Consider the following 23,644-nt stretch of genomic DNA (forward strand, 5'->3'; position numbering starts at 1 on the left):
TACAATGCACTTTCACTCAGCAATGAAATCTATGTCATCAGGCCCGTATCAGCATAATGAGTGGATTCAGGTACGATGATTCTAACTGAAATAAGTCACACAGAAAAAGAAACATCATAAGATATCACTAATAAACGGAATGTAAACTTGGCTACAAAGGAACTGAATTCCAAAACAGAACAGGTTCTCAAATTTAGAAATCCAACTTATGCTTGCTTAAGGGGAAAGGTGAGTTGGGTTGCTGCATAAAACCAGAGATTGAAATGAGCACAGATAAAGTTCCTTAAGCCAAATATGGAATAGACAAGAGCTACTCCTTGCTCAACGAAATGGACTCAACACCGCATATTAAACGCCTAAGAATGTACCTGACTAGTAAGTATCTTAAAACCTATGGATTGCTATGTCTCTGAAAGAGAAACAAGCATGTGTACAGGGGCATAAACGCAGCAGTGATAGGATTGGAGAGGTTCGGTGAGCAAATGAAGACCCTTTGAAGTCATATTGCATGGTACCCATTCCACGGGTTTCAACTACCCAGGTTTAAGGTATTCTTCCTTCAGCTAAAACATGCATGTGGAACCTAGAGTATGATCAACCATGTGATTGGGAGACGTGTTCAAATATGTCTCAGTTTTCGTACCCTGGTACTCGGGTGCAACATTCCAGACGCTTTACTAACACTCTCCCGACTTGGAGAGTCAGCGCCTTTAACCTCCTGTTTGGCCCAGTTTGCAATTTCTGCGGAAGATGAACAGGAATAGCGAGAAACAATGAGAGACTAGCTGGAGGTGTCTGGACGGGCAAATTTAACTCTCATTTCCCACCAGAAAGAGGAAATAACCAAAGGCTCAGCGTGCCATGCCGGAACCAGATTAGGGCCTGAAGCCATCCTGCGGTGTTGCGGCCAGCTAAAAAGAAAGCGAGTTGAAGAAAGGAGCTCAGGGGCACTGTAATTCACAAACCTGCAGAGTTATAAATGACAGCTATCGTCCAAAAATAGACTGAAGTAAGGCTGCCAAGAGGACTTGAAAGCGGGGCAGAATTGCAGGAAACCGATTTCAGGAGGTAGACTGGAATTGCATTGAAAGCATAGGAAAAGAGGCAGAACTTCCACAATGATGCACTTGGCCAAAAAGGGCGTATGCGTTTTTTCCTGAATATATTCAGGAAAAAACGCATACGCCCTTTTTGGCCAACCAAGCAAGCTTGCAAAGGAAATCTGCACTACAATGAAGTCTCACTTCCCCCCGGTCAAAAGGGCCATCTGAAAAAAGTGTAAAATCCAGAAAGGCAGGACAGGCCATGGAGAACTGGGCGCCTTGTTATGCTGATGGGCGGGATGTAAATTGCCAACAACCACTCGGGAGAAGTGTATGGTGTTTCGTGAAACATCTAAAAAACAAAGCAACAGAACCTAGGGCACTTCCACTTATGGTCCTATAGCTTAGGGAAATTAAAATCAAAAAGACACAGCCACCCCAAAATTTGGGACGCCTCTGTTTACAAGAACCTCGTTTACAGTACAAGTTCAACATCGCAGAAAGTGAAAAATGGATAAAGAAGTTGTGGTATTTACTTACAAAGCAATATCACTCAGCAATGAAATCTATGTCATCAGACCCTTAGCAGCACAATGAGTGGATTCAGGTATGATGATTCTAACTGAAATAAGTCACACAGAAAAAGAAACATCATAAGATATCAGTAATACACGGAATGGAAACTTGGCTACACAGGAACTGAATTACAGAACAGAACAGGGACTCAAATTTAGAAAACCAACTTATGCTTGCTTAAGGGGAAAGGTGAGTTGGGGTGCTGCATAAAACCAGAGATTGAAATGAGCACAGATAAAGTTCCTTAAGCCAAATATGGAATAGACAAGAGCTACTCCTTGCTCAACGAAATGGACTCAACACCGCATATTAAACGCCAAAGAATGTACCTGACTAGTAAGTATCTTAAAACCTATAGACTGCTATGTCTCCGAAAGAGAATCAAGCATGTGTACAGGGGCATAAACGCAGCAGTGATAGGATTGGAGAGGTTCGGTGAGCAAATGAAGACCCTTTGAAGTCATATTGCATGGTACCCATTCCACGGGTCTCAACTACCCAGGTTTTAGGTATTCTTCCTTCAGCTAAAACATGCATGTGGAACCCAGAGTATGATCAACCATGTGATCGGGAGACGTGTTCAAATATGTCTCAGTTTTCCTCCCCTGGTACTCGGGTGCAACATTCCAGACGCTTTACTAACACTCTCCCCACTTGGAGAGTCAGCGCCTTTAACCTCCTGTTTGGCCCAGTTTGCAATTTCTGCGGAAGATGAACAGGAATAGCGAGAACAAATGAGAGGCTAGCTGGAGGTGTCTGGACGGGCAAATTTAACTCTCATTTCCCACCAGGAAGAGGAAATAACCAAAGGCTCAGCGTGCCGTACCGGAACCAGATTAGGGCCTGAAGCCATCCTGCGGTGTTGCGGCCAGCTCAAAAGAAAGCGAGTTGAAGAAAGGAGCTCAGGGGCACTGTAATTCACAAACCTGCAGAGTTATAAATGACAGCTATCGTCCAAAAATAGACTGAAGTAAGGCTGCCAAGAGGACTTGAAAGCGGGGCAGAATTGCAGGAAACCGATTTCAGGAGGTAGACTGGAATTGCATTGAAAGCATAGGAAAAGAGGCAGAACGTCCACAATGATGCACTTGGCCAAAAAGGGCGTATGCGTTTTTTCCTGAATATATTCAGGAAAAAACGCATACGCCCTTTTTGGCCAACCAAGCAAGCTTGCAAAGGAAATCTGCACTACAATGAAGTCTCACTTCCCCCCCGGTCAAAAAGGCCATCTGAAAAAAGTGTAAAATCCAGAAAGGCAGGACAGGCCATGGAGAACTGGGAGCCTTGTTATGCTGATGGGCGGGATGTAAATTGCCAACAACCACTGGGGAAAAGTGTATGGTGTTTCCTGAAACATCTAAAAAACAAAGCAACAGAACCTAGGGCACTTCCACTTATGGTCCTATAGCTTAGGGAAATTAAAATCAAAAAGACACAGCCACCCCAAAGTTTGCAACGGCTTTGTTTACAAGAACCTTCTTTACAGTACAAGTTCAACATCGCAGAAAGTGAAAAATGGATAAAGAAGTTGTGGTATTTACTTAAAAAGCAATATCACTCAGCAATGAAATCTGTGTCACAAGGCCCTTAGCAGCACAATGAGTGGATTCAGGTATGATGATTCTAACTGAAATAAGTCACACAGAAAAAGAAACATCATAAGATATCAGTAATACACGGAATGTAAACTTGGCTACACAGGAACTGAATTACAGAACAGAACAGGGTCTCAAATTTAGAAAACCAACTTATGCTTGCTTAAGGGGAAAGGTGAGTTGGGGTGCTGCATAAAACCAGAGATTGAAATGAGCACAGATAAAGTTCCTTAAGTCAAATATGGAATAGACAAGAGCTACTCCTTGCTCAACGAAATGGACTCAACACCGCATATTAAACGCCTAAGAATGTACCTGACTAGTAAGTATCTTAAAACCTATGGATTGCTATGTCTCTGAAAGAGAATCAAGCATGTGTACAGGGGCATAAACGCAGCAGTGATAGGATTGGAGAGGTTCGGTGAGCAAATGAAGACCCTTTGAAGTCATATTGCATGGTACCCATTCCACGGGTCTCAACTCTCCAGGTTTAAGGTATTCTTCCTTCAGCTAAAACATGCATGTGGAACCCAGAGTATGATCAACCATGTGAACGGGAGACGTGTTCAAATATGTCTCAGTTTTCCTCCCCTGGTACTCGGGTGCAACATTCCAGACGCTTTACTAACACTCTCCCCACTTGGAGAGTCAGTCCCTTTAACCTCCTGTTTGGCCCAGTTTGCAATTTCTGCAGAAGATGAACAGGAATAGCGAGAACCAATGAGAGGCTAGCTGGAGGTGTCTGGACGGGCAAATTTAACTCTCATTTCCCACCAGGAAGAGGAATTAACCAAAGGCTCAGCATGCCGGGCAGTAACCAGATTAGGGCCTGAAGCCATCCTGCGGTGTTGCGGCCAGGTCACAAGAAAGCGAGTTGAAGAAAGGAGCTCAGGGGCACTGTAATTCACAAACCTGCAGAGTTATAAATGACAGCTATCGTCCAAAAATAGACTGAAGTAAGGCTGCCAAGAGGACTTGAAAGCGGGGCAGAATTGCAGGAAACCGATTTCAGGAGGTAGACTGGAATTGCATTGAAAGCATAGGAAAAGAGGCAGAACGTCCACAATGATGCACTTGGCCAAAAAGGGCGTATGCGTTTTTTCCTGAATATATTCAGGAAAACACGCATACGCCCTTTTTGGCCAACCAAGCAAGCTTGCAAAGGAAATCTGCACTACAATGAAGTCTCACTTCCCCCCGGTCAAAAGGGCCATCTGAAAAAAGTGTAAAATCCAGAAAGGCAACAGGCCATGGAGAACTGGGAGCCTTGTTATGCTGATGGGCGGGATGTAAATTGCCAACATACACTCGGGAGAAGTGTATGGTGTTTCCTGAAACATCTAAAAAACAAAGCAACAGAGCCTAGGGCACTTCCACTTATGGTCCTATAGCTTAGGGAAATTAAAATCAAAAAGACACAGCCACCTCAAAGTTTGGGACGCCTCTGTTTACAAGCACCTCGTTTACCGTACAATTTCAATATCACAGAAAGTGAAAAAGGATAAAGGACTTGTGGTACTTACGTACAATGCAGTATCACTCAGCAATGAAATCTATGTCATCAGGCCCGTATCAGCATAATGAGTGGATTCAGGTACGATGATTCTAACTGAAATAAGTCACACAGAAAAAGAAACATCATAAGATATCACTAATAAACGGAATGTAAACTTGGCTACAAAGGAACTGAATTCCAAAACAGAACAGGTTCTCAAATTTAGAAATCCAACTTATGCTTGCTTAAGGGGAAAGGTGAGTTGGGTTGCTGCATAAAACCAGAGATTGAAATGAGCACAGATAAAGTTCCTTAAGCCAAATATGGAATAGACAAGAGCTACTCCTTGCTCAACGAAATGGACTCAACACCGCATATTAAACGCCTAAGAATGTACCTGACTAGTAAGTATCTTAAAACCTATGGATTGCTATGTCTCTGAAAGAGAATCAAGCATGTGTACAGGGGCATAAACGCAGCAGTGATAGGATTGGAGAGGTTCGGTGAGCAAATGAAGACCCTTTGAAGTCATATTGCATGGTACCCATTCCACGGGTTTCAACTACCCAGGTTTAAGGTATTCTTCCTTCAGCTAAAACATGCATGTGGAACCTAGAGTATGATCAACCATGTGATTGGGAGACGTGTTCAAATATGTCTCAGTTTTCGTACCCTGGTACTCGGGTGCAACATTCCAGACGCTTTACTAACACTCTCCCGACTTGGAGAGTCAGCGCCTTTAACCTCCTGTTTGGCCCAGTTTGCAATTTCTGCGGAAGATGAACAGGAATAGCGAGAAACAATGAGAGACTAGCTGGAGGTGTCTGGACGGGCAAATTTAACTCTCATTTCCCACCAGAAAGAGGAAATAACCAAAGGCTCAGCGTGCCATGCCGGAACCAGATTAGGGCCTGAAGCCATCCTGCGGTGTTGCGGCCAGGTCACAAGAAAGCGAGTTGAAGAAAGGAGCTCAGGGGCACTGTAATTCACAAACCTGCAGAGTTATAAATGACAGCTATCGTCCAAAAATACACTGAAGTAAGGCTGCCAAGAGGACTTGAAAGCGGGGCAGAATTGCAGGAAACCGATTTCAGGAGGTAGACTGGAATTGCATTGAAAGCATAGGAAAAGAGGCAGAACGTCCACAATGATGCACTTGGCCAAAAAGGGCGTATGCGTTTTTTCCTGAATATATTCAGGAAAAAACGCATACGCCCTTTTTGGCCAACCAAGCAAGCTTGCAAAGGAAATCTGCACTACAATGAAGTCTCACTTCCCCCCGGTCAAAAGGGCCATCTGAAAAAAGTGTAAAATCCAGAAAGGCAGGACAGGCCATGGAGAACTGGGCGCCTTGTTATGCTGATGGGCGGGATGTAAATTGCCAACAACCACTCGGGAGAAGTGTATGGTGTTTCGTGAAACATCTAAAAAACAAAGCAACAGAACCTAGGGCACTTCCACTTATGGTCCTATAGCTTAGGGAAATTAAAATCAAAAAGACACAGCAACCCCAAAGATTGGAACGGCTCTGTTTACAAGAACCTCCTTTACAGTACAAGTTCAACATCACAGAAAGTGAAAAATGGATAAAGAAGTTGTGGTAGTTACTTACAAAGCAATATCACTCAGCAATGAAATCTGTGTCATCAGGCCCTTAGCAGCACAATGAGTGGATTCAGGTATGATGATTCTAACTGAAATAAGTCACACAGAAAAAGAAACATCATAAGATATCTGTAATACACGGAATGTAAACTTGGCTACACAGGAACTGAATTACAGAACAGAACAGGGTCTCCAATTTAGAAAACCAACTTATGCTTGCTTAACAGGAAAGGTGAGTTGGGGTGCTGCATAAAACCAGAGATTGAAATGAGCACAGATAAAGTTCCTTAAGCCAAATATGGAATAGACAAGAGCTACACCTTGCTCAACGAAATGGACTCAACACCACATATTAAACGCCTAAGAACGTACCTGACTAGTAAGTATCTTAAAACCTATAGATTGCTATGTCTCCGAAAGAGAATCAAGCATGTGTACAGGGGCATAAACGCAACAGTGATACGATTGGAGAGGTTCGGTGAGCAAATGTAGACCCTTTGAAGTCATATTTCATGGTACCCATTCCACGGGTTTTAACTACCCAGGTTTTAGGTATTCTTCCTTCAGCTAAAACATGCATGTGGAACCCAGAGTATGATCAACCATGTGATCGGGAGACATGTTCAAATATGTCTCAGTTTTCCTCCCCTGGTACTCGGGTGCAACATTCCAGACGCTTTACTAACACTCTCCCCACTTGGAGAGTCAGCGCCTTTAACCTCGTGTTTGGCCCAATTTGCAATTTCTGCGGAAGATGAACAGGAATAGCGAGAACCAATGAGAGGCTAGCTGGAGGTGTCTGGATGGGCAAATTTAACTCTCATTTCCCACCAGGAAGAGGAAATAACCAAAGGCTCAGCATGCTGTACCGGAACCAGATTAGGGCCTGAAGCCATCCTGCGGTGTTGCGGCAGCTCAAAAGAAAGCGAGGTGAAGAAAGGAGCTCAGGGGCACTGTAATTCACAAACCTGCAGAGTTATAAATGACAGCTATCGTCCAAAAATATACTGAAGTAAGGCTGCCAAGAGGACTTGAAAGCGGGTCAAAATTGCAGGAAACCAATTTCAGGATGTAGACAGGAATTGCATTTCAAGCATAGGAAAAGAGGCAGAACGTCCACAGTGATGCACTTGGCCAAAAAGGCCGTATGCGTTTTTTCCTGAATATATTCAGGAAAAAACGCATACGCCCTTTTTGGCCAACCAAGCAAGCTTGCAAAGGAAATCTGCACTACAATGAAGTCTCACTTCCCCCCGGTCAAAAGGGCCATCTGAAAAAAGTGTAAAATCCAGAAAGGCAGGACAGGCCATGGAGAACTGGGAGCCTTGTTATGCTGATGGGCGGGATGTAAATTGCCAACAGACACTCGGGAGAAGTGTATGGTGTTTCCTGAAACATCTAAAAAACAAAGCTACAGAGCCTAGGGCACTTCCACTTATGGTCCTATAGCTTAGGGAAATTAAAATCAAAAAGACACAGCCACCCCAAAGTTTGGGACGCCTCTGTTTACAAGAACCTCGTTTACCGTACAAGTTCAATATCACAGAAAGTGAAAAATGGATAAAGAACTTGTGGTACTTACGTACAATGCAGTATCACTCAGCAATGAAATCTATGTCATCAGGCCCGTAGCAGCATAATGAGTGGATTCAGGTACGATGATTCTAACTGAAATAAGTCACACAAAAAAAGAAACATCAAAAGATATCACTAATGCACGGAATGTAAACTTGGCTATACTTGAACTGAATTCCAAAACAGAACACGGTCTCAAATTTAGAAAACCAACTTATGCTTGCTTAAGGGGAAAGGTGAGTTGGGGAGCTGCATAAAACCAGAGATTGAAATGAGCACAGATAAAGTTCCTTAAGCCAAATATGGAGCAGACAAGAGCTACTCCTTGCTCAACGAAATGGACTCAACACCCCATATTAAACACCTAAGAATGTACCTGACTAGTAAGTATCTTAAAACCTAGGGATTGCTATGTCTCCGAAAGAGAATCAAGCGTGTGTACTGGGGCATAAATGCAGCAGTGATAGGATTGGAGAGGTTCGGTGAGCAAATGAAGACCCTTTGAAGTCATATTGCATGGTACACATTCCACGGGTCTCAACTCTCCAGGTTTAAGGTATTCTTCCTTCAGCTAAAACATGCATGTGGAACCCAGAGTATGATCAACCGTGTGATCGGGAGACGTGTTCAAATATGTCTCAGTTTTCATACCCTGGTACTCGGGTGCAACATTCCAGATGCTTTACTAACACTCTCCCTACTTGGAGAGTCAGTGCCTTTAACCTCCTGTATGGCACAGTTTGCAATTTCTGCGGAAGATGAACAGGAATAGTGAGAACCAATGAGAGACTACCTGGAGGTGTCTGAACGGGCAAATTTAACTCTCATTTCCCACCAGGAAGAGGAATTAACCAAAGGCTCAGCGTGCCATGCCGGAACCACATTAGGGCCTGAAGACATCCTGCGGTGTTGCGGCCAGCTCACAAGAAAGCGAGTTGAAGAAAGGAGCTCAGGGGCATTGTAATTCACAAACCTGCAGAGTTATAAATGACACCTATCGTCCAAAAATAGACTGAAGTAAGGCTGCCAAGAGGACTTGAAAGCAGGGCAGAATTGCAGGAAACCAATTTCAGGAGGTAGACTGAAATTGCATTTCAAGCATAGGAAAAGAGGCAGAACATCTACAGTGATGCACTTGGCCAAAAAGGGCGTATGCGTGTTTTCCTGAATATATTCAGGAAAACACGCATACGCCCTTTTTGGCCAACCAAGCAAGCTTGCAAAGGAAATCTGCACTACAATGAAGTCTCACTTCCCCCCGGTCAAAAGGGCCATCTGAAAAAAGTGTAAAATCCAGAAAGGCAGGAGAGGCCATGGAGAACTGGGAGCCTTGTTATGCTGATGGGCGGGATGTAAATTGCCAACAGCCACTCGGGAGAAGTGTATGGTGTTTCCTGAAACATCTAAAAAACAAAGCAACAGAGCCTAGGGCACTTCCACTTATGGTCCTATAGCTTAGGGAAATTAAAATCAAAAAGACACAGCCACCTCAAAGTTTGGGACGCCTCTGTTTACAAGAACCTCGTTTACCGTACAAATTCAATATCACAGAAAGTGAAAAATGGATAAAGAACTTGTGGTACTTACATACAATGCAGTATCACTCAGCAATGAAATCTGTGTCATCAGGCCCGTAGCAGCACAATGAGTGGATTCAGGTACGATGATTCTAACTGAAATAAGTCACACAGAAAAAGAAACATCATAAGATATCACTAATACACGGAATGTAAACTTGGCTACACAGGAACTGAATTCCAAAACAGAACAGGGTCTCAAATTTAGAAAACCAACTATGCTTGCTTAAGGGTAAAGGTGAGTTGGGGTGCTGCATAAAACCAGAGATTGAAATGAGCACAGATAAATTTCCTTAAGCCACATATGGAATAGACAAGAGCTACTCCTTGCTCAACGAAATGGACTCAACACCCCATATTAAACGCCTAAGAATGTACCTGACTAGTAAGTATCTTAAAACCTATGGATTGCTATGTCTCCAAAAGAGAATCAAGCGTGTGAAAAGGGGCATAAACGCAGCAGTGATAGGATTGGAGAGGTTCGGTGAGCAAATGAAGACCCTTTGAAGTCATATTGCATGGTACCCATTACACGGGTCTCAACTCTCCAGGTTTAAGGTATTCTTCCTTCAGCTAAAACATGCATGTGGAACCCAGAGTATGATCAACCGTGTGAACGGGAGCCGTGTTCAAATATGTCTCAGTTTTCCTCCCCTGGTACTCGGGTGCAACATTCCAGATGCTTTACTAACACTCTCCCTACTTGGAGAGTCAGTGCCTTTAACCTCCTGTTTGCCCCAGTTTGCAATTTCTGCGGAAGATGAACAGGAATAGCGAGAACCAATGAGAGACTACCTGGAGGTGTCTGAACGGGCAAATTTAACTCTCATTTCCCACCAGGAAGAGGAATTAACCAAAGGCTCAGCGTGCCATGCCGGAACCACATTAGGGCCTGAAGACATCCTGCAGTGTTGCGGCCAGCTCACAAGAAAGCGAGTTGAAGAAAGGAGCTCAGGGGCACTGTAATTCACAAACCTGCAAAGTTATAAATGACAGCTATCGTCTAAAAATAGACTGAAGTAAGGCTGCCAAGAGGACTTGAAAGCGGGGCAGAATAGCAGGAAACCGATTTCAGGAGGTAGACTGGAATTGCATTGAAAGCATAGGAAAAGAGGCAGAACGTCCACAATGATGCACTTGGCCAAAAAGGGCGTATGCGTTTTTTTCCTGAATATATTCAGGAAAAAACGCATACGCCCTTTTTGGCCAACCAAGCAAGCTTGCAAAGGAAATCTGCACTACAATGAAGTCTCACTTCCCCCCGGTCAAAAGGGCCATCTGAAAAAAGTGTAAAATCCAGAAAGGCAGGACAGGCCATGGAGAACTGGGAGCCTTGTTATGCTGATGGGCGGGATGTAAATTGCCAACAACCACTCGGGAGAAGTGTATGGTGTTTCCTGAAACATCTAAAAAACAAAGCTACAGAGCCTAGGGCACTTCCACTTATGGTCCTATAGCTTAGGGAAATTAAAATCAAAAAGACACAGCCACCCCAAAGTTTGGGACGCCTCTGTTTACAAGAACCTCGTTTACCGTACAAGTTCAATATCACAGAAAGTGAAAAATGGATAAAGAACTTGTGGTACTTACGTACAATGCAGTATCACTCAGCAATGAAATCTATGTCATCAGGCCCGTAGCAGCATAATGAGTGGATTCAGGTACGATGATTCTAACTGAAATAAGTCACACAAAAAAAGAAACATCAAAAGATATCACTAATGCACGGAATGTAAACTTGGCTACACTGGAACTGAATTCCAAAACAGAACACGGTCTCAAATTTAGAAAACCAACTTATGCTTGCTTAAGGGGAAAGGTGAGTTGGGGAGCTGCATAAAACCAGAGATTGAAATGAGCACAGATAAAGTTCCTTAAGCCAAATATGGAGCAGACAAGAGCTACTCCTTGCTCAACGAAATGGACTCAACACCCCATATTAAACGCCTAAGAATGTACCTGACTAGTAAGTATCTTAAAACCTAGGGATTGCTATGTCTCCGAAAGAGAATCAAGCGTGTGTACTGGGGCATAAATGCAGCAGTGATAGGATTGGAGAGGTTCGGAGAGCAAATGAAGACCCTTTGAAGTCATATTGCATGGTACACATTCCACGGGTCTCAACTCTCCAGGTTTAAGGTATTCTTCCTTCAGCTAAAACATGCATGTGGAACCCAGAGTATGATCAACCGTGTGATCGGGAGACGTGTTCAAATATGTCTCAGTTTTCATACCCTGGTACTCGGGTGCAACATTCCAGATGCTTTACTAACACTCTCCCTACTTGGAGAGTCAGTGCCTTTAACCTCCTGTATGGCACAGTTTGCAATTTCTGCGGAAGATGAACAGGAATAGTGAGAACCAATGAGAGACTACCTGGAGGTGTCTGAACGGGCAAATTTAACTCTCATTTCCCACCAGGAAGAGGAATTAACCAAAGGCTCAGCGTGCCATGCCGGAACCACATTAGGGCCTGAAGACATCCTGCGGTGTTGCGGCCAGCTCACAAGAAAGCGAGTTGAAGAAAGGAGCTCAGGGGCACTGTAATTCACAAACCTGCAGAGTTATAAATGACAGCTATCGTCCAAAAATAGACTGAAGTAAGGCTGCCAAGAGGACTTGAAAGCAGGGCAGAATTGCAGGAAACCAATTTCAGGAGGTAGACAGGAATTGCATTTCAAGCATAGGAAAAGAGGCAGAACATCTACAGTGATGCACTTGGCCAAAAAGGGCGTATGCGTGTTTTCCTGAATATATTCAGGAAAACACGCATACGCCCTTTTTGGCCAACCAAGCAAGCTTGCAAAGGAAATCTGCACTACAATGAAGTCTCACTTCCCCCCGGTCAAAAGGGCCATCTGAAAAAAGTGTAAAATCCAGAAAGGCAGGAGAGGCCATGGAGAACTGGGAGCCTTGTTATGCTGATGGGCGGGATGTAAATTGCCAACAGCCACTCGGGAGAAGTGTATGGTGTTTCCTGAAACATCTAAAAAACAAAGCAACAGAGCCTAGGGCACTTCCACTTATGGTCCTATAGCTTAGGGAAATTAAAATCAAAAAGACACAGCCACCTCAAAGTTTGGGACGCCTCTGTTTACAAGAACCTCGTTTACCGTACAAATTCAATATCACAGAAAGTGAAAAATGGATAAAGAACTTGTGGTACTTACGTACAATGCAGTATCACTCAGCAATGAAATCTGTGTCATCAGGCCCGTAGCAGCACAATGAGTGGATTCAGGTACGATGATTCTAACTGAAATAAGTCACACAGAAAAAGAAACATCATAAGATATCACTAATACACGGAATGTAAACTTGGCTACACAGGAACTGAATTCCAAAACAGAACAGGGTCTCAAATTTAGAAAACCAACTATGCTTGCTTAAGGGTAAAGGTGAGTTGGGGTGCTGCATAAAACCAGAGATTGAAATGAGCACAGATAAATTTCCTTAAGCCACATATGGAATAGACAAGAGCTACTCCTTGCTCAACGAAATGGACTCAACACCCCATATTAAACGCCTAAGAATGTACCTGACTAGTAAGTATCTTAAAACCTATGGATTGCTATGTCTCCAAAAGAGAATCAAGCGTGTGAAAAGGGGCATAAACGCAGCAGTGATAGGATTGGAGAGGTTCGGTGAGCAAATGAAGACCCTTTGAAGTCATATTGCATGGTACCCATTCCACGGGTCTCAACTCTCCAGGTTTAAGGTATTCTTCCTTCAGCTAAAACATGCATGTGGAACCCAGAGTATGATCAACCGTGTGAACGGGAGCCGTGTTCAAATATGTCTCAGTTTTCCTCCCCTGGTACTCGGGTGCAACATTCCAGATGCTTTACTAACACTCTCCCTACTTGGAGAGTCAGTGCCTTTAACCTCCTGTTTGCCCCAGTTTGCAATTTCTGCGGAAGATGAACAGGAATAGCGAGAACCAATGAGAGACTACCTGGAGGTGTCTGAACGGGCAAATTTAACTCTCATTTCCCACCAGGAAGAGGAATTAACCAAAGGCTCAGCGTGCCATGCCGGAACCACATTAGGGCCTGAAGACATCCTGCAGTGTTGCGGCCAGCTCACAAGAAAGCGAGTTGAAGAAAGGAGCTCAGGGGCACTGTAATTCACAAACCTGCAGAGTTATAAATGACAGCTATCGTCCAAAAATATACTGAACTAAGGCTGCCAAGAGGACTTGAAAGCAGGGCAGAATTGCAGGAAACCAATTTCAGGAGGTAGACAGGAATTGCATTTCAAGCATAGGAAAAGAGGCAGAACGTCCACAGTGATGCACTTGGCCAAAAAGGGCGTATGCGTTTTTTCGTGAATATATTCAGGAAAAAACGCATACGCCCTTTTTGGCCAACCAAGCAAGCTTGCAAAGGAAATCTGCACTACAATGAAGTCTCACTTCCCCCCGGTCAAAAGGGCCATCTGAAAAAAGTGTAAAATCCAGAAAGGCAGGACAGGCCATGGAGAACTGGGAGCCTTGTTATGCTGATGGGCGGGATGTAAATTGCCAACAGACACTCGGGAGAAGTGTATGGTGTTTCCTGAAACATCTAAAAAACAAAGCTACAGAGCCTAGGGCACTTCCACTTATGGTCCTATAGCTTAGGGAAATTAAAATCAAAAAGACACAGCCACCCCAAAGTTTGGGACGCCTCTGTTTACAAGAACCTCGTTTACCGTACAAGTTCAATATCACAGAAAGTGAAAAATGGATAAAGAACTTGTGGTACTTACGTACAATGCAGTATCACTCAGCAATGAAATCTATGTCATCAGGCCCGTAGCAGCATAATGAGTGGATTCAGGTACGATGATTCTAACTGAAATAAGTCACACAAAAAAAGAAACATCAAAAGATATCACTAATGCACGGAATGTAAACTTGGCTACACTGGAACTGAATTCCAAAACAGAACACGGTCTCAAATTTAGAAAACCAACTTATGCTTGCTTAAGGGGAAAGGTGAGTTGGGGAGCTGCATAAAACCAGAGATTGAAATGAGCACAGATAAAGTTCCTTAAGCCAAATATGGAGCAGACAAGAGCTACTCCTTGCTCAACGAAATGGACTCAACACCCCATATTAAACGCCTAAGAATGTACCTGACTAGTAAGTATCTTAAAACCTAGGGATTGCTATGTCTCTGAAAGAGAATCAAGCGTGTGTACTGGGGCATAAATGCAGCAGTGATAGGATTGGAGAGGTTCGGTGAGCAAATGAAGACCCTTTGAAGTCATATTGCATGGTACACATTCCACGGGTCTCAACTCTCCAGGTTTAAGGTATTCTTCCTTCAGCTAAAACATGCATGTGGAACCCAGAGTATGATCAACCGTGTGATCGGGAGACGTGTTCAAATATGTCTCAGTTTTCATACCCTGGTACTCGGGTGCAACATTCCAGATGCTTTACTAACACTCTCCCTACTTGGAGAGTCAGTGCCTTTAACCTCCTGTATGGCACAGTTTGCAATTTCTGCGGAAGATGAACAGGAATAGTGAGAACCAATGAGAGACTACCTGGAGGTGTCTGAACGGGCAAATTTAACTCTCATTTCCCACCAGGAAGAGGAATTAACCAAAGGCTCAGCGTGCCATGCCGGAACCACATTAGGGCCTGAAGACATCCTGCGGTGTTGCGGCCAGCTCACAAGAAAGCGAGTTGAAGAAAGGAGCTCAGGGGCACTGTAATTCACAAACCTGCAGAGTTATAAATGACAGCTATCGTCCAAAAATAGACTGAAGTAAGGCTGCCAAGAGGACTTGAAAGCGGGGCAGAATTGCAGGAAACCGATTTCAGGAGGTAGACAGGAATTGCATTTCAAGCATAGGAAAAGAGGCAGAACATCTACAGTGATGCACTTGGCCAAAAAGGGCGTATGCGTGTTTTCCTGAATATATTCAGGAAAACACGCATACGCCCTTTTTGGCCAACCAAGCAAGCTTGCAAAGGAAATCTGCACTACAATGAAGTCTCACTTCCCCCCGGTCAAAAGGGCCATCTGAAAAAAGTGTAAAATCCAGAAAGGCAGGAGAGGCCATGGAGAACTGGGAGCCTTGTTATGCTGATGGGCGGGATGTAAATTGCCAACAGCCACTCGGGAGAAGTGTATGGTGTTTCCTGAAACATCTAAAAAACAAAGCAACAGAGCCTAGGGCACTTCCACTTATGGTCCTATAGCTTAGGGAAATTAAAATCAAAAAGACACAGCCACCTCAAAGTTTGGGACGCCTCTGTTTACAAGAACCTCGTTTACCGTACAAATTCAATATCACAGAAAGTGAAAAATGGATAAAGAACTTGTGGTACTTACGTACAATGCAGTATCACTCAGCAATGAAATCTGTGTCATCAGGCCCGTAGCAGCACAATGAGTGGATTCAGGTACGATGATTCTAACTGAAATAAGTCACACAGAAAAAGAAACATCATAAGATATCACTAATACACGGAATGTAAACTTGGCTACACAGGAACTGAATTCCAAAACAGAACAGGGTCTCAAATTTAGAAAACCAACTATGCTTGCTTAAGGGTAAAGGTGAGTTGGGGTGCTGCATAAAACCAGAGATTGAAATGAGCACAGATAAATTTCCTTAAGCCACATATGGAATAGACAAGAGCTACTCCTTGCTCAACGAAATGGACTCAACACCCCATATTAAACGCCTAAGAATGTACCTGACTAGTAAGTATCTTAAAACCTATGGATTGCTATGTCTCCAAAAGAGAATCAAGCGTGTGAAAAGGGGCATAAACGCAGCAGTGATAGGATTGGAGAGGTTCGGTGAGCAAATGAAGACCCTTTGAAGTCATATTGCATGGTACCCATTCCACGGGTCTCAACTCTCCAGGTTTAAGGTATTCTTCCTTCAGCTAAAACATGCATGTGGAACCCAGAGTATGATCAACCGTGTGAACGGGAGCCGTGTTCAAATATGTCTCAGTTTTCCTCCCCTGGTACTCGGGTGCAACATTCCAGATGCTTTACTAACACTCTCCCTACTTGGAGAGTCAGTGCCTTTAACCTCCTGTTTGCCCCAGTTTGCAATTTCTGCGGAAGATGAACAGGAATAGCGAGAACCAATGAGAGACTACCTGGAGGTGTCTGAACGGGCAAATTTAACTCTCATTTCCCACCAGGAAGAGGAATTAACCAAAGGCTCAGCGTGCCATGCCGGAACCACATTAGGGCCTGAAGACATCCTGCAGTGTTGCGGCCAGCTCACAAGAAAGCGAGTTGAAGAAAGGAGCTCAGGGGCACTGTAATTCACAAACCTGCAGAGTTATAAATGACAGCTATCGTCCAAAAATATACTGAACTAAGGCTGCCAAGAGGACTTGAAAGCAGGGCAGAATTGCAGGAAACCAATTTCAGGAGGTAGACAGGAATTGCATTTCAAGCATAGGAAAAGAGGCAGAACGTCCACAGTGATGCACTTGGCCAAAAAGGGCGTATGCGTTTTTTCGTGAATATATTCAGGAAAAAACGCATACGCCCTTTTTGGCCAACCAAGCAAGCTTGCAAAGGAAATCTGCACTACAATGAAGTCTCACTTCCCCCCGGTCAAAAGGGCCATCTGAAAAAAGTGTAAAATCCAGAAAGGCAGGACAGGCCATGGAGAACTGGGAGCCTTGTTATGCTGATGGGCGGGATGTAAATTGCCAACAGACACTCGGGAGAAGTGTATGGTGTTTCCTGAAACATCTAAAAAACAAAGCTACAGAGCCTAGGGCACTTCCACTTATGGTCCTATAGCTTAGGGAAATTAAAATCAAAAAGACACAGCCACCCCAAAGTTTGGGACGCCTCTGTTTACAAGAACCTCGTTTACCGTACAAGTTCAATATCACAGAAAGTGAAAAATGGATAAAGAACTTGTGGTACTTACGTACAATGCAGTATCATTCAGCAATGAAATCTATGTCATCAGGCCCGTAGCAGCATAATGAGTGGATTCAGGTACGATGATTCTAACTGAAATAAGTCACACAAAAAAAGAAACATCAAAAGATATCACTAATGCACGGAATGTAAACTTGGCTACACTGGAACTGAATTCCAAAACAGAACACGGTCTCAAATTTAGAAAACCAACTTATGCTTGCTTAAGGGGAAAGGTGAGTTGGGGAGCTGCATAAAACCAGAGATTGAAATGAGCACAGATAAAGTTCCTTAAGCCAAATATGGAGCAGACAAGAGCTACTCCTTGCTCAACGAAATGGACTCAACACCCCATATTAAACGCCTAAGAATGTACCTGACTAGTAAGTATCTTAAAACCTAGGGATTGCTATGTCTCCGAAAGAGAATCAAGCGTGTGTACTGGGGCATAAATGCAGCAGTGATAGGATTGGAGAGGTTCGGTGAGCAAATGAAGACCCTTTGAAGTCATATTGCATGGTACACATTCCACGGGTCTCAACTCTCCAGGTTTAAGGTATTCTTCCTTCAGCTAAAACATGCATGTGGAACCCAGAGTATGATCAACCGTGTGATCGGGAGACGTGTTCAAATATGTCTCAGTTTTCATACCCTGGTACTCGGGTGCAACATTCCAGATGCTTTACTAACACTCTCCCTACTTGGAGAGTCAGTGCCTTTAACCTCCTGTATGGCACAGTTTGCAATTTCTCCGGAAGATGAACAGGAATAGTGAGAACCAATGAGAGACTACATGGAGGTGTCTGAACGGGCAAATTTAACTCTCATTTCCCACCAGGAAGAGGAATTAACCAAAGGCTCAGCGTGCCATGCCGGAACCACATTAGGGCCTGAAGACATCCTGCGGTGTTGCGGCCAGCTCACAAGAAAGCGAGTTGAAGAAAGGAGCTCAGGGGCACTGTAATTCACAAACCTGCAGAGTTATAAATGACAGCTATCGTCCAAAAATAGACTGAAGTAAGGCTGCCAAGAGGACTTGAAAGCGGGGCAGAATTGCAGGAAACCGATTTCAGGAGGTAGACTGGAATTGCATTGAAAGCATAGGAAAAGAGGCAGAACGTCCACAATGATGCACTTGGCCAAAAAGGGCGTATGCGTTTTTTCCTGAATATATTCAGGAAAACACGCATACGCCCTTTTTGGCCAACCAAGCAAGCTTGCAAAGGAAATCTGCACTACAATGAAGTCTCACTTCCCCCCGGTCAAAAGGGCCATCTGAAAAAAGTGTAAAATCCAGAAAGGCAGGAGAGGCCATGGAGAACTGGGAGCCTTGTTATGCTGATGGGCGTGATGTAAATTGCCAACAGCCACTCGGGAGAAGTGTATGGTGTTTCCTGAAACATCTAAAAAACAAAGCAACAGAGCCTAGGGCACTTCCACTTATGGTCCTATAGCTTAGGGAAATTAAAATCAAAAAGACACAGCCACCTCAAAGTTTGGGACGCCTCTGTTTACAAGAACCTCGTTTACCGTACAAATTCAATATCACAGAAAGTGAAAAATGGATAAAGAACTTGTGGTACTTACGTACAATGCAGTATCACTCAGCAATGAAATCTGTGTCATCAGGCCCGTAGCAGCACAATGAGTGGATTCAGGTACGATGATTCTAACTGAAATAAGTCACACAGAAAAAGAAACATCATAAGATATCACTAATACACGGAATGTAAACTTGGCTACACAGGAACTGAATTCCAAAACAGAACAGGGTCTCAAATTTAGAAAACCAACTATGCTTGCTTAAGGGTAAAGGTGAGTTGGGGTGCTGCATAAAACCAGAGATTGAAATGAGCACAGATAAAGTTCCTTAAGCCACATATGGAATAGACAAGAGCTACTCCTTGCTCAACGAAATGGACTCAACACCCCATATTAAACGCCTAAGAATGTACCTGACTAGTAAGTATCTTAAAACCTATGGATTGCTATGTCTCCAAAAGAGAATCAAGCGTGTGAAAAGGGGCATAAACGCAGCAGTGATAGGATTGGAGAGGTTCGGTGAGCAAATGAAGACCCTTTGAAGTCATATTGCATGGTACCCATTACACGGGTCTCAACTCTCCAGGTTTAAGGTATTCTTCCTTCAGCTAAAACATGCATGTGGAACCCAGAGTATGATCAACCGTGTGAACGGGAGCCGTGTTCAAATATGTCTCAGTTTTCCTCCCCTGGTACTCGGGTGCAACATTCCAGATGCTTTACTAACACTCTCCCTACTTGGAGAGTCAGTGCCTTTAACCTCCTGTTTGCCCCAGTTTGCAATTTCTGCGGAAGATGAACAGGAATAGCGAGAACCAATGAGAGACTACCTGGAGGTGTCTGAACGGGCAAATTTAACTCTCATTTCCCACCAGGAAGAGGAATTAACCAAAGGCTCAGCGTGCCATGCCGGAACCACATTAGGGCCTGAAGACATCCTGCAGTGTTGCGGCCAGCTCACAAGAAAGCGAGTTGAAGAAAGGAGCTCAGGGGCACTGTAATTCACAAACCTGCAGAGTTATAAATGACAGCTATCGTCCAAAAATATACTGAACTAAGGCTGCCAAGAGGACTTGAAAGCAGGGCAGAATTGCAGGAAACCAATTTCAGGAGGTAGACAGGAATTGCATTTCAAGCATAGGAAAAGAGGCAGAACGTCCACAGTGATGCACTTGGCCAAAAAGGGCGTATGCGTTTTTTCGTGAATATATTCAGGAAAAAACGCATACGCCCTTTTTGGCCAACCAAGCAAGCTTGCAAAGGAAATCTGCACTACAATGAAGTCTCACTTCCCCCCGGTCAAAAGGGCCATCTGATAAAAGTGTAAAATCCAGAAAGGCAGGACAGGCCATGGAGAACTGGGAGCCTTGTTATGCTGATGGGCGGGATGTAAATTGCCAACAACCACTCCGGAGAAGTTTATGGTGTTTCCTGAAACATCTAAAAAACAAAGCAACAGAGCCTAGTGCACTTCCACTTATGGTCCTATAGCTTAGGGAAATTAAAATCAAAAAGACACAGCCACCCCAAATTTTGGGACGCTTCTGTTTACAAGAACCTCGTTTACCGTACAAGTTCAATATCACAGAAAGTGAAAAATGGATAAAGAAGTTGTGGTACTCATGTACAATGCAATATCACTCAACAATGAAATCTATGTCACCAGGCCCGTAGCAGCATAATGAGTGGATTCGGGTATGGTGATTCTAACTGAAATAAGTCACACATAAAAAGAAACATCAAAAAATATCACTAATACATGGAATTTAAACTTGGCTACAGAGGAACTGAATTACAAAACAGAACAGGGTCTCAAATTTAGAAAACCACCTTATGCTTGCTTAAGTGGAAAGATGAGTTGGGGTGCTGCATAAAACCAGAGATTGAAATGAGCACAGATAAAGTTCCTTAAGCCAAATATGGAATAGACAAGAGCTACTCCTTGCTCAACGAAATGGACTCAACACCCCATATTAAACGCCTAAGAATATACCTGACTAGTAAGTATCTTAAAACCTATGGATTGCTATGTCTCCAAAAGAGAATCAAGCGTGTGTACAAGGGTCATAAACGCAGCAGTGATAGGATTGGAGAGATTCGGTGAGCAAATGAAGACCCTTTGAAGTCATATTGCATGGTACCCATTCCACTGGTCTCAACTCTCCAGGTTTAAGGTATTCTTTCTTCAGCTAAAACATGCATGTGGAACCCAGAGTATGATCAACCGTGTGATCGGGAGACGTGTTCAAATATGTCTCAGTTTTCGTCCCCTGGTACTTCGGTGCAACATTCCAGACGCTTTACTAACATTCTCCCCACTTGGAGAGTCAGTGCCTTTAACCTCCTGTTTGGCCCAGTTTGCAATTTCTGCGGAAGATGTACAGGAATAGGGAGAACCAATGAGAGACAAGCGCGAGGTGTCTGGACGGGCAAATTTAACTCTAATTTCCCACCAGGATGAGGAATTAACCAAAGGCTCAGCGTGCCGTGCCGGAACCAGATTAGGGCCTGAAACCATCCTGCGGAGTTGCGGCCAGGTCACAAGAAAGTGAGTTGAAGAAAGGAGCTCAGTGGCTCTGTAATTCACAAACCTGCAGAGTTATAAATGACAGCTATCGTCCAAAAATAGACTGAAGTAAGGCTGCCAAGAGGACTTGAAAGCGGGGCAGAATTGCAGGAAACCGATTTCAGGAGGTAGACTGGAATTGCATTGAAAGTGTAGGAAAAGAGGCAGAACGTCCACAATGATGCACTTTGCCAAAAGGGCGTATCCGTTTTTTCCTGAATATATTCAGGAAAAAACGCATACGCCCTTTTTGGCCAACCAAGTAAGCTTGCAAAGGAAATCTGCACTACAATGAAGTCTCACTTCCCCCCGGTCAAAAGGGCCATCAGAATAAAGTGTAAAATCCAGAAAGGCAGGACAGGCCATGGAGAACTGGGAGCCTTGTTATGCTGATGGGCGGGATGTAAATTGCCAACAGACACTCGGGACAAGTGTATGGTGTTTCCTGAAACATCTAAAAAACAAAGCAACAGAGCCTAGGGCACTTCCACTTATGGTTCTATAGCTTAGGGAAATTAATATCAAAAAGACACAGCAACCCCAAAATTTGGGATGGCTCTTTTTACAGGAATCTCTTCTACGGCACAAGTTAAATATCCCAGAGAGCAAATAATGGATAAAGAAGTTGCGGTACTTATGTACAACAGAATACCACTCAGCAATGAAATCTATGTCACCAGGCCCGTACCAGCATAATGAGTGGATTGAGGCACGATGATTCTAAGTGAAATAAGTCACACAGAAAAAGAAACATCATAAGGTATCACTAATACACGGAATGTGAACTTGGCTACACATGAACTGAATTACAAAACAGAACAGGGTCTCAAGTTTGGAAAACCAACTTATGCCTGCTTAAGGGGGAAGGTGAGTTGGGGTGCTGCATAAAAGCAGAGTTTGAAATTAGCACAGATACCGTTCCATAAGCCAAATATGTTATAGACAAGAGCTACCCCTTGCTCAACGAAATGGATTCAACAATGAGGTATCACCTCACACCTGGTAGAATAGGCATCATTGAAAATCTACAAACAAAAAATGCTGGAAAGGGTGTGGAGAAAAGGAACCCTCTCCCACTATTGTTGGGAATATAAATTGATACAGTCATTATGGAGAACAATATGGAATTTCTTAAGAAACTAACAATAGAATTACCATATGATACAGCAATCCCAGTACTGGACATATACCCAGACAAAACCATAAATCAAAAAGAGTCATTCACCGCAATGTTCATTGCATCACTATTTACAATATCGAGGTAATGGAAGCAACCTAAATGCCCACAGACAGACGAATGCATAAAGCTGTGGTACATATATAAAATGGAATATTACTAAGCCATGAAAAGGAATGAAATTGGGTCATTTGTAGAGACGTCGATGGATCTAGAGACTGTCATACAGAGTGAAGTAAGTCAGAAAGAGAAAAACAAATCTTGTATATTCATGCATATATGTGGAACCTAGAAAAACTGTACAGATTAACCATTTTGCAAGGCATAAATAGAGCAACAGATGTAGACAACAAACGTATGGACAACAAGGGGGGAAAGCTGTTGGGGGGTGGTGGTGGGAGGAGTTGAGAGACTGGGATTGGCATGTATACATTTATATGTATAAAATAGATAACCAATAAGAACCTGCTGTATAAAAATATAAAATAAAATTCAAAATTAAAAAGAAATAAAATTTAAAAAATAAAACAGAAAAAACAATTATTCCCTGCACATACATGTATTTATATGAATAAATTATTTCCATGCTTATATCTGTAAATACAAAAAAGAGGAATAAAATCTACCTTGAACCAAAAACGAAAAAGAGAAAAAAAACACAGAACCCACCAGTTACACAGAGGAAAACCGTATCAGGGCACTTGCTCCAGTTGTAAACAATTCTGAAGTTGGTCAGTGGTGGGGAATCGTCTCCCATTCAGCCAGCAGCCCCCACGCAACAAGCGTCCTCATTGCAAAGCTGGGGCACCGTGCCGAGGCATCTGTGAGTAAACGTGAGCTGAGCCCCAGGCCAGTTGCTGCTGAACTATTCCCACCCGTCCCAGGTAAAACACCTGAATATATACAAGGACTTGAAAGCCTAGAGGAAGGGTCATAGAGCCACACGAGTGACAGCATGCCGGCCGACTTGGTGCCTGCAGGCCAGCCAGGAT

At 43.5% G+C, this 23,644-nt stretch overlaps 1 long non-coding RNA gene across 7 annotated transcripts in view; it reads right to left on the reverse strand.

Moving 5' to 3' along the window:
• The window catches only part of LOC307187927, a 3,519,425-nt gene that overhangs the window by 3,182,006 nt on the left and 313,775 nt on the right, over positions 1-23,644 (reverse strand). For 4 of the 7 annotated variants that reach the window (XR_013828744.1, XR_013828745.1, XR_013828747.1 and 1 more), the window contains exon 4: positions 3,161-3,246. This is a non-coding gene — a long non-coding RNA (uncharacterized lncRNA). Of the gene's footprint in view, positions 1-3,160; positions 3,247-12,636; positions 12,783-23,644 lie in introns of those variants that run through there. The other 3 variants (XR_013828746.1, XR_013828749.1, XR_013828750.1) reach the window with 2 other exon arrangements.

The sequence above is a fragment of the Stenella coeruleoalba genome (assembly GCF_951394435.1).
Source record: "Stenella coeruleoalba genome assembly, chromosome: 6".
NCBI classification, from domain to species: domain Eukaryota; kingdom Metazoa; phylum Chordata; class Mammalia; order Artiodactyla; family Delphinidae; genus Stenella; species Stenella coeruleoalba.